At 43.1% G+C, this 12,124-nt stretch overlaps 1 protein-coding gene across 1 annotated transcript in view; it reads right to left on the bottom strand.

Annotated features, from left to right (window-relative positions):
- RNF2 (ring finger protein 2) overlaps positions 1-10,348 on the bottom strand; it is a 41,410-nt gene extending 31,062 nt beyond the window's left edge. Inside the window, exon 1 of the mRNA XM_069546293.1 lies at positions 10,005-10,348. The gene's annotated coding sequence lies outside the window, so the exon portion shown is untranslated. The remainder of the gene's footprint in view (positions 1-10,004) is intronic.
- Between the last annotated feature and the right edge of the window lie 1,776 nt (positions 10,349-12,124).

Here is a 12,124-nt window from a genome sequence, read left to right as displayed (position 1 = left end):
CAATATACAGCTTTGATATACTCCTTTTCCTATTTGGAACCAGTCTGTTGTTCCATGTCCAGTTCTAACTGTTGCTTCCTGACCTGCATATAGGTTTCTCAAGAGGCATGTCAGGTGGTCTGGTATTCCCATCTCTTTCAGAATTTCCACAGTTTATTGTGATCCACACAGTCAAAGGCTTTGGCATAGTCAATAAAGCAGAAATAGACGGTTTTCTGGAACTCTCTTGCTTTTTCAGCTATCCAACAGATGTTAGCAATTTGATCTCTGGTTCCTCTGCCTTTTCTAAAACCAGCTTGAACACCTGGAAGTTCACGGTTCACGTATTGCTGAAGCCTGGCTTGGAGAATTTTGAGCATTACTTTACTAGCGTGTGAGATGAGTGCAATTGTGCGGTAGTTTGAGCATTCTTTGGCATTGCCTTTCTTTGGGATTGGGAAGAAAACTGACCTTTTCCAGTCCTGTGGCCACTGCTGAGTTTTCCAAATTTGCTGGCATATTGAGTGCAGCACACTCACAGCATCATCATTTAGGATTTGAAATAGCTCAACCAGAATTTCATCACCTCCACAAGCTTTGTTCGTAGTGATGCTTCCTAAGGCCCACTTGACCTCAAATTCCAGGATGTCTGGCTCTAGGTGAGTGACCACACCATCGTTATTATCTGGGGCATGAAGACCTTTTTTGTACAGTTCTTCTGTGTATTCTTGCCACATCTTTTTAATATCTTCTGCTTCTGTTAGGTCCATACCATTTCTTATCTTTTATGAGCCCATCTTTGCATGAAATGTTCCCTTGGTATCTCTGCTTTTCTTGAAGAGATCTCTAGTCTTTTCCATTCTGTTGTTTTCCTCTATTTCTTTGCACTGATAGCTGAGGAAGGCTTTCTTATCTCTCCTTGCTATTCTTTGGAACTCTGCATTCAGATGCTTGTATCTTTCCTCTTCTCCTTTGCTTTTCACTTCTCTGCTTTGCACAGAAGCACGGCAGCCAAGAGGAGCTACCCCACGCCCAAGGTCAGGGGCGGCAACCGAGAGCGGCAGGCTGCGACGGACCAGGAGTGGCAAGAGGACATCTGAGGTCAGGGACAGCAACCAAGAGAAGCTACCCCACGTCCGAGGTCAGGGGTGGCAGCTGAGATGAGCTACCCCATGTCCGAGGTCAGGGGCGGCAGCCAAGACGAGCTACCCCATGTCCAAGGTCAAAGGCAGCGGCCTAGACGAGCTACCCCACGCCCGAGGTCAGGGGCGGTGGCCGAGAGGAGCAACCCCATGTCCAAGGAGCAGCGGCTGCGTGGGCACAGGAGGGCTGAGAGGAGCTACTCCACATTCAAGGTCAGGAGGGGCGACCTCGTCCAAGGTAAGGAGCAGCGGCTGTGCTTTCCTGGAGCAGCCGTGAAGAGATACCCCACGTCCAAGGTAAGAAAAACCCAAGTACGATGGTAAGTGTTGCAAGAGGGCATCAGAGGGCAGACACACTGAAACTATAATCACAGAAAACTAGTCAATATCATCACACAGACCACAGCCTTGTCTAAGTCAATGAAACTAAGCCATGCCGTGTGGGGCCACCCAAGACCGATGGGTCATGGTGGAGAGGTCTGACAGAATGTGGTCCACCGGAGAAGGGAATGGCAAACCACTTCAGTATTCTTGCCTTGAGAACTCCATGAACAGTAGGAAAAGGCAAAATGACAGGATACTGAAAGAGGAACTCCCCAGGTCAGTAGGTGCCCAATATGCTACTGGAGATGAGTGGAGAAAGAACTCCAGAAAGAATGAAGGGATGGAGCCAAAGCAAAAACAACACCCAGCTGTGGACGCGACTGGTGATAAAAGCAAGGTCCGATGCTGTAAAGAGCAATATTGCATGGGAACCCAGAACGTTAAGTCCATGAATCAAGGCAAACTGGAAGTGGTCAAACAGGAGATGGCAAGAGTGAACGTTGACACTCTAGGAATTAGCGAACTAAAATGGACTGGAATGGGTGAATTTAACTCAGATGACCATTATATCTACTACTGCGGGCAGGAATCCCTTAGGAGAAATGGAGTAGCCATCATGGTCAACAAAAGAGTCCAAAATGCAGTACTTGGATGCAATCTCTAAAACGACAGAATGATCTCTGTTCGTTTCCAAGGCAAACCATTCAATATCACAGTGATCCAAGCCTATGCCCCAACCAGTAACGCTGAAGAAGCTGAGGTTGAATGGTTCTACGAAGACCTACAAGACCTTTTAGAACTAACACCCAAAAAAGATGTCCTTTTCATTATAGGGGACTGGAATGCAAAAGTAGGAAGTCAAGAAACACCTGGAGTAACAGGCAAATTTGGCCTTGGAATGCAGAATGAAGCAGGGCAAAGGCTAATAGAGTTTTCCCAAGAGAATGCACCAGTCACAGCAAACATCCTCTTCCAACAACACAAGAGAAGACTCTACACATGGGCATCACCAGATACTCAACACCGAAATCAGATTGATTATATTCTTTGCAGCCAAAGGTGGAGAAGCTCTATACAGTTAGCAAAAACAAGACCAGGAGCTGACTGTGGCTCAGATCATGAACACCTTATTGCCAAATTCAGACTTAAACTGAAGAAAGCAGGGAACACCACTATACCATTCCAGCATGACCTAAATCAAATCCCTTAAGATTATACAGTGGAAGTGAGAAACAGATTTAAGGGACTAGATCTGATAGACAGAGTGCCTGATGAACTACGGACGGAGGTTCCTGACATTGTACAGGAGACAGGGATCAAGATCATCCCCAAGGGAAAGAAATCCAAAAAAGCAAAATGGCTGTCTGAGGAGGCCTTACTGTGAAAAAAAGAAAAGCGAAAAAGCCCAAAGCTAAAATTTATTTCCAAGGGGAAATACATCAAATTTTAACAGCAATTAAAATTGAATACTGAAAGCATGATTTTTCTAGTTCTTAAATTATCCAATATTAAAAAAATTTTTTAATAAACTGGCAACTGAAAATTACTACATCGGTTAAAAAGACAACTTAATAACATCGATTTTTCCCCATTGTCAGCTCTTAATTACTTTCAAAAGGACGGAGCTACATATTGCACATAGGAATTAAAACTAAAAACAATCCATTTAAGAAGTGAATGACAGCTTATGTACTCTGTGAAACTTTAAAGGTTTCAGAATAAAATTAATTGACATTAATAATCATGTTACTTAAATTACAAAACTGTAACATTAGCTTTTCAAAAGTTATCGAGACTTCTGGGGAAAAAATATTACAGGAGACTAAACTATGGTTTCCATGGTGGCTCAGATGGTAAAGCATCTGCTCGCAATGCAGGAGACCCAGGTTCAATCCCCGGGTTAGGAAGATCCCCTGGAGAAGGCAACGGCAACCTACTCTAGTTCTCTTGCCTGAACAATTCCATGGACAGAGGGGCCTGGTGGGCTACAGTCCATGGGATCGCAAAAGTCGGACACGCCTGAGCGACTTCACTTTTTTTTTAAACTATGATAAATTATGACTAGTTAACTCAAATTAGTAAATGAGACCCACCTCTAAAGACAAATAAAATCGATTACAACATTAGTAAAAGAGAAATTTAGTCTTGATATTTTAGACAATACTCAACCATCAATATCCTAGAGTCTTCAACATGTCACCATTACTTTACAATTTGGAAGAGGAAATATTCCTAGAGGACAGCACCTCACAAAAAATTTAAAAGCTATAAAAAAAATCTTTCCACTAATTCAACAAGGCATGTTTTCTTCACAAATATGTCAATTAAAACTTTTAAGATCAAGGATAAGAGGGTAAGTTCATTAAAACTGAACAACAGATATAATTTCTAATCCTGCTAAATGTATTTTTTAAAGTACAGATTTTTCTCTAAGTGATATTATAAAACAGCATAAATAAAATAAAAATAGGTAGTTTCCAGTAAAAATAGTAATAGCATCTATTTCTTCTACTCCCTCAGGCCCGTCATTTAAACAATCTGTGAAGTGGTAGTTTTGGTCCTAGGTGTATAAATTTCGGGTATCGTCTCATAAGATATTTAGTCCTGCTGAAAAGAAATTAATGAAGCACATTGACCTTAACAGACAGTTACTTGAGATTGAGAATACTACACAATCGACCAGACTTAGGGAAAGCAGGGTTACAGGACATCCACAATTCTTCCTACACCCCATATTTTCACTCTAACAACCTTCTTTTAAATATGGAGACTCAAAAACTTGAAAGGAGACACACAACTATTCCCAAGACCCATGTCACAGATCAATCACTCTCTCTCTCTTTCAAGATCCATGCCACAGATCAATCTCTGTCTCTTTCTTAACATACATCCTTTTATATTTACAATGCTCTTTGCTGTTTACCCCTTTTTACCTACATTACCTCTTATATCTTTACAAATAACCTCCAAGTTCAATGGGAATGCAACTTTTTTATTATTTTTATAGAAAAGGAAATAGGCCAAGAAGCTTGCTAGTAGTGGAAACAGACCTAGAAACCAAGTCTCCTGCCTTCAATTCTAAAGCCCCTTCTTCCATGCATAACACTACCCCTCTGTAATACAGGAAAGCCTTCCATAAAACATTTGGCTGGCTTCCAAGACAGCCGTCCCAGGCTGAATTAAACTCTATATAGTAAATAATATAAATAGTGAGGGTTTAATGCAATTACTGGCATAGAGGCATACATCTTTTTATAAGTGAAAAATCAGTTGGTTTTAAGTTAAATCAACATAGTCTGTGTATGGTGGGGGAAACAAGAATATTACTCCTAAAAACAAGTCAAAATGAAGTATACAGATCTGCACATCTTACAACAGCTAACAGAGGCAGCATAATCAACAGGGAGCAGATAAAAAAAACAGTGGACAACTAAAAAGAATAATGTAAAAAGAAACTGCATGATGCTTTTATTTTTAGGAAATAAAATGCGGAGCTTGCCTTTTCTTCCTCCCTCCATCCCAAAATAATGGAAATTTTAGAACATATATTAGGCTATAAAATAGTAAGAGAAGTAGAAGAGGATTTTATTTAGTAGCCATCAAACGAAATCCCTACCAAAATGGCTGGCTCTGGAATATAACACATCAAAATCCAAAGTCCTATTTCTAGTTCAGTTACTGGTAGTATACAGCTTATATGAACCAATTATTTTAAGCTTTCAATTCTCACATCTATAAAATCATAATACTCTAGCCAAACTATTTGCTCATGACCTTGGAAAGAGGAAACAATGTCTACAAAGGTAATGAGCAATACTTTAATCCCCATTATCCACTGCAAAAATGACTATTTCTCAAACGTCTTCTAGGTGTGAAGTACTAAGCTAGGCTAAAAGTGCAGAGAAAATGTTCGTCTTTATAATCTAAAAAAATAAAGCAAAGAGAAATACTTAACTAAAGACAATAACTGCATGATAAAATTAAGGCATCTCAGAGAAATGGCTTTCACAGGACATCAAACAGAATGAACTTGGGTTTGATCAAGACACCAAACAAAAATAGTGGTCATTAGGTTTAGCTGGGGAAGAGGCAAGAAGGCTGCTTGTCCTCTGGATTCCCAAAGCACATCATTTATGTATTACTGCATTTAACACTCTGTATAGTAGTTTGTCATCTCCGCTTAGACTATAAATTCCTCAAGGACAGAGACTTTATTCAGTTCACTTTTATATTCCTAACCCCTAGCAGAGGATCTGGCACACAGAAGATAATCAGTAAATGTTTTTTAAACAGGCGAGGTAAGGACAGGATTCCCTATCTAAATTATTTTAATCTCTATTACTTGTGCAGGTCATTTACTCCTTGTCTCTCAACTCCAAAATCACCACTCTAGACTGCTCTGTGGTGCTGGGCTGAGACTGTGCAACTGTATTTCACCAACTCTTCTGCCACGGGAGGTCCGTGTTAGGCTTTGCCAATGGAGGTAAGAAAGCAATAAAAGGGCTGAGGGGACCTCCTTCTAGTCACTGGCAGCAACAACTGGTTCCAGCCTCCAGCTTCTTTCGGTATTCCCCAGAACTAGCCTAATCAGCAGCTCCACAAGGCTGACCTCAGAAGTTCAGAACTAAGCCAACAGAACCTCTTTTCCGAGCTCTTTGACTGATTACTATGATGTTCTCTTTCTGCTCTTACATTCATCTAACCATCTCCCTGTATTAAAGGCCTTCTGTTCAAACTCCTATTGAACTTTCTATTTTGCCTACTGGACACTAATATCCTGTTCTAACGGCTCTCCTCTGAGATATCTTGCTGCTTTATTAAAGGGGAAAGTGAAGGAATTTTGAAATTATTCCTACAGATAAAATATAGTTTAGAAAGAATAATGCCAACCCCCTTAAATTTGTGTCTGTTACATTGCAACACACATATCACTTAACTTTTGCAATTTAAACTATCCAGCATGCAAAGAAACACAAAAAAAGAGAGAGGAAATGAGAAATATTTAAACAGTTCAGGCTATTCCAAGCACACCCCCTACGTTCTCTCAGTAGAACACAGGCATCCTAGAAAAAATGAGAATACAGCGGCTCTGCGACTCCTCAGTGGTCTCAGTTCCTAAAAGTCTCTCCTAGTTATGAGCATGACGACATGCTGAATGTGACTCTTAAATTTAAGGATTTTCTTTTTTTTTGCTGTATTCAACATGGCCCATAGTTCAAGCTGACTACTTCATCTAGTGTTCAACAAAAGAAACAGCAATCTGTTCCAAAACTAAAGCTGAACTGAACTTACTGGTATGTTCTTCCCATCCTGAGAGATTTCAAGCATAATTTTTTATTATATGTGATTTTCATTTTACACATTGGCTTTAGAAGCAAACTTTTTCATAAAATACAACTCCATGCTACAGCAGACACAGAAAGAAATCAGTCCTGCAGGAGAGCCCCAAATCAACACAACTGTTGAAAACAAATGACCAAAATGCTTTGATATTTTTATATGGTTTGTTACTTAATTTAATAAGATGTCCTCACTAGATAATTTAATCTGAGATTAATTTCAAAATAATTTTTCATTACTGTACTTAATAAACCGAATTTTTAAAATTAGGACAAAATGGCAGATAGTAGAAAAAAGGCAAAGTCAAGCAATAAGAATCTTTCTCAGAATTCTTAGTAATGTATTTATATAGCTCCTGAGCATCCAAAAAAAGTATCACTAGGCCCAGACATATTAGCCCACCTCAGCTGCCTAATAACCATAAGACAAAAGAGAAGTGAAAAAAATTTTCAACTTGAAAGTTCCACTGGAATTCCTCCACACAGCATACAGTGGGCCACCTGCTCACTTAGCACCTAGCTCCTGCCTATGGACATAATAACACTAGTTGCTACTTAACTGCCAAAAGTTTTGTTACCACAGTCAGTCAGTCTATGTAAAATCAACCAAGCTCTATGCCTAACAAGGGACACCAGAGGACCTGTTTGACACATTTGGTAGAAAATATGAAAAATGTGACAGGGGAACAGACAGGATATCTCAACCTACAGAGAATGAGCAGGGTAAATTTTACTGTACCTCTGTACTCAAATTATATCAGGATCTACTCATTTCAAGGCAAATAGTCATTCAATACATTACTATAATAACTTACTGATGTAAGGTTTCAGAGATAAAAAAAAAAATTAGAAAACTAAATAACTAGTGTCTGACAACAATGTCTTCCACAACATGTCTAACAAATAACACCAATTAAAAATCAAATGTAGATCTGTATACCGGCAGTCTATATAATCATAGTGTTTTCCCTTTTTTAAAAACTGTAAACTGTGATGCACTGTCTAGTTTCCCCAGATTTAACAAGCAAGTGGATACAAAATTCTGAATGCTTTAAATCATATCAGAAACACAGCCATGATTTTAATAAAGTGCTTTTTAATGTTAGCTCACTTCTCTCGCTGGAAGGAATTATGCTTCTGTGCTAATGTATAGAAATGAAACTGTCACTGAAACATCTGGTTATATATTATTCATTAGACATATATCACCTTTACTCCAAAGACTGCATAATATAAACACAAACCACGAATAAATCAAGTTAAAGAGATAGACCTGACACCACATGCTGAAGGTCAGTGATAGACAAATGAAATTCCAAAGATGTTTGCTGACCTGCCCCATATTTCTCTCCTCACAAACCTGGGAGCTAGCAGTCTGAGAGTTCCAACAGGCAGAGGAAAAACTCAAAATTCTCAGTATGTTGAATGTCTGCATTGTCTACATTATGTTAATGGTTCTAATTTAAAATTTTTCTATGCAGCACATTTGAGAACCATCAGCGTATTTTTCTAATACTCAAGCCCACTAGCCAGCCTATTCTGGCAGCTGTCCTTCATAAATTCTTCATTTCACTCTCACACCTACTATAATTAACCTCAAATGTGTATTCCACAAAGGTACCTGAAAGAAATATCACCAATCCTTAGAAAAAGTAAGGGGCCATATTTGCTGCGCTAGCCTTGGAAAATGAAGTCTTACATACCCATTGTTTTATTAAAAATTATGTTAAACGTACAAACGATTTTTTAAAAATACCTGTTGATTGTGACAAGTAGAAATTTTAGGGGGAAAAGCCAATAACTAAGAGTCATATTGCTGCCATTTAAATTCTTGATAAATCAAAGGATGAAATAACCACTTTAAAAACACAAGTTCTACTACCAATCTGAGTTATTAAAATATTCAAAAACTACACTCTTTTGCAAGTGAGGAAAGTAGATTCTCTGCCAATTACACTAAGTATTCTAGCCGATCATCGTGGAACTACCAAAAGTAGATTATGCAATGCAAATCACACATAATTAGTTTTCAACATAATTCTCAGTCTGAAACACTGAAATCATGTCTCAGTGTTTTTAATTTTTAAAAGAAATAAAGCATATTACGAAAAGGCCGAATGCAAACCTATCTTGCTCAACGCAAACCTATCTTTACATACCTCCGAGGAAGCTGACATTCTCAAACCATTTAACCACGTTAAAGGCACACATTCTCAAAAACTTCGGAGACCCAGGCAGTAGAAACCCAAAAAAGGTTTCAAGGAGATAAGCCTGTAACTGGTCTTCGGGTCCCCCCAAAATAATCGGAATGAACCTCAAAGTTTTAGCTCAATTTTTTTACTAACAGTAGCTCTGGGCGCAGGGAGACGGCTTCACTAGGAGGGAAACGATCCTGACAACCCGGACGAGGGCTCCCCGGCGACACTCGGGGCCAAAGCCCTCGGTGTGCACGACCGGGTTCAAAATGCGAAGCTTCCATCAGGAACAAACCCAGACACCCCCTCCCCCCACGACTCCTCCGGGGCACCCTCGCAGGTTTGAGAGCGCAGCAACAGATACTCCCGAGCAGCACGCAGCACTCCAGGAATGTTTTCACCAGGAGGGGTCTCCCCGCCGCCTACAGGGAACCCCGACGCCCAGGAGCGCCTCGACACGCCAACCCCGACTCTAGCACCCCGGGGGGAGAGCGGGCTCGGCACACAAAGCACCCCTACCCCACCCTCACTGCGCGGACACACACACCACACACACCCCCGGCCGCGAGGGGGAAGCCCGAGGGGGGAAAACCCTGCATTCCGCGCGGTTCGTCTCCGGAGAGGGGCCGCGGAGAGGCTGGGGGGCCCCCGGCCCGGGGAGCCGACGGGGTGCCGCAGCGCAGCCCCGGCCTCCGCGCAGAGCGAGCGGCGGGCGGTTCGCACGAAGGAAGGAATCCCCGAGCTTCGCCCACGGGGGGTCCTCCTCAAGTCGGACTCCCACCCCCGCCAAGACCCTCGAAGAAACGGGAACAATGAGAAGCCGCCTTCCCCCGCCATCCCCGCCCCGAGAGCGGCCGGGGGCGGCGGCGCCATCTCCTCTCACACCCCCGCGGATACACACACCCGCCCCCCCTCAGCCCCGGCCCCGGCGCGGCCGTCAGCGGCCCGCAGCCCCGCCGAGCTGACGCGCGGCCGGGCCCGCCGCGCCCGCGCCCCCTCGCCTCCCCGCGCGTCCCTCGCCTCACCGGCTCCTGCCCCAACCCGGGGCTCCGCGCGCCGCGGCCGGAGCGAGACTCGGGCACAAGCCGCCGGCGCCGCCGCACAATATGGCGAGCCTCGGCTTCCGCAATGGAGCTCGGGAAATACAACAGGGGCCGCTCAATATTCATGAGAGACCGAGGGGAAGCCGGCTTGGCCGGCACGGCGGGGAGGGCGGGAAGGAGCGGGCGGGCGGGCGAGGGGGCGGAGGCGCGGGACGGGGACGTGCACGGCGCGGGAAGGCCCGCGGCGCGAGGGGAGGGGGCGCCGCCGCGTGCTGCCGGGAGCGCCCGAGCCGCCGCCCCGCCCCGGGCCGCCCGGCCCCGCCCCCCGGCGCCCTCCGCGGGGCGACGCGGCCCCCGGGCAACGCCCGGATGACGGCGGCGCCACCTCGTTCTCGGCGTTCTCTCTCCTTGAGCTCTCCTGCCCCTGCCTGCGCCCCTCACTGCGCCTCCCTGGCCCGCTGCTGGGGTTCGCGCTCGGACTCCTGCTCTCGCCCGTGACTGCCTCCTGTTCTTACCCCCATCCCACCCGGTAGACGTCCTCGTCAGGCTTTCACCTCTAGAACTTCACCTGAACTTCGGCACTCTGCCTTCCCCCACCCCACAGCCACGCTGACACACACTTTCCGTCCTTGCAGAGTGAACCAGCAAGACCCAATTCTAGGGAAAACGACCTTCAATGCTAAGCGTATATTCTTGGACGTCTGTAAGCGTTCTGGTTCTCATCGGCTTACTTACCTTGCGGCTGTTTCCATCCTTCCTCAGCCCCTCCCAGTATGAGCTTTTGAGTTTGAGAATAAGTGATAGATGTAATAGATGTGGTCGCTACCTAAAACACAACCAATTAGTCTACCACCAAGTGTATAAAATGTGAATAGATTAAGCTACAAACTGAAATAACTGAAAGAGTTCCTGATCGCAAGAGGTACTATTGGTGAGGTGATCTGTTCTCTTGAAAAATAACCAACAATTTCAGGTAGTAAACTGAAGGCACTTGGGACACAAAGGAAGGGAGTGCACTGAGAATTGGGCAAACTAGGTTTTAGCCTCCAGTGTGTCTCTTAACTGTGTGACTTAACTAAAGTACATAATTGTTCTGGACTTTACTTTCCTCATTTGCAGAATGAGAGGATTGTGTTGAATGATTCTTAGGTCCCTGCTAGCTTTTGAACTCTCTAAACTCTCTACAAGCAATGCCAAATAAATGATATGAATTTACATAAGATTTTGGGAAAGAAGAGGATCGATTCTAGCTAGTGTGTTAGTGGAGATTTCCTGAGGAGCTTGGAGTTGAGTAAGACTGTGAGGGATAGCTTTGGATAGGTAGAAAGAAGACAGGCGTTAAAATATTTAAGACAACAGCGTCATTTGCCCTACCTAACAATCCATTAAGATAAACAAGAGCAAAACCAGAGACTTAAAACTTTCACTTACTATCTAAGGCTTTAAATAAGAAATGACAATTCTCAGACTCTACAAGCCCTTCAAGGTTAAGCTGTTTTTCCAATGTGGAACAAAAAAAAAAGAAAAAATCAGGAATGCTCCTGCCTCTCCCTTCCTGTAAGGGTCCACTTTCTAGAGAGAATGCAGTTGCAGAAGTGTCTCCCTTCTTTGTTCACAACTGCATGTGACATCGCATTAATGCTGTTCATAATTCAGAACATTTTACTCTAGTGAAAATGCATATGAAAATAACGTGGGGAGGTATGATTTTAAGAAAGAACTTTTTAAAAAGCACAGGAATTTTATGGATAAAAGCTAAAACAGTACTTTTAAAAGATTGACAAGAGAATTAGCAGAAAAATGGAAAAGTTATGGGATATCTGGATTAAATGTGATTAACAAGCTATAGACCTCAGGCTAGCATCCTTAATTTGAAAGACACTACTGACAGATTAATGGAGCTTGTATTATCTATTTTATCTCTTCCTCAAAAACTTGGACTGAGAGTGTTATGGATGTCCCCTGACTACATTAATCAGGAAAGGCTATGTTATGATACAGCAGCAGACATCTCATCTCCCAAATCTTCATGCCTTAGCACACCAAAAGTTTATTGCTTGTTCATGCTTCTTGTGAATGGGGCTTATTCTATTCCAGTCACT

Source organism: Ovis canadensis, chromosome 12 (assembly GCF_042477335.2).
Source record: "Ovis canadensis isolate MfBH-ARS-UI-01 breed Bighorn chromosome 12, ARS-UI_OviCan_v2, whole genome shotgun sequence".
In the NCBI taxonomy this organism is placed as follows: domain Eukaryota; kingdom Metazoa; phylum Chordata; class Mammalia; order Artiodactyla; family Bovidae; genus Ovis; species Ovis canadensis.
Note: the sequence above shows the minus strand (reverse complement) of the source record. Positions and strands in the feature narration are given on the sequence as shown.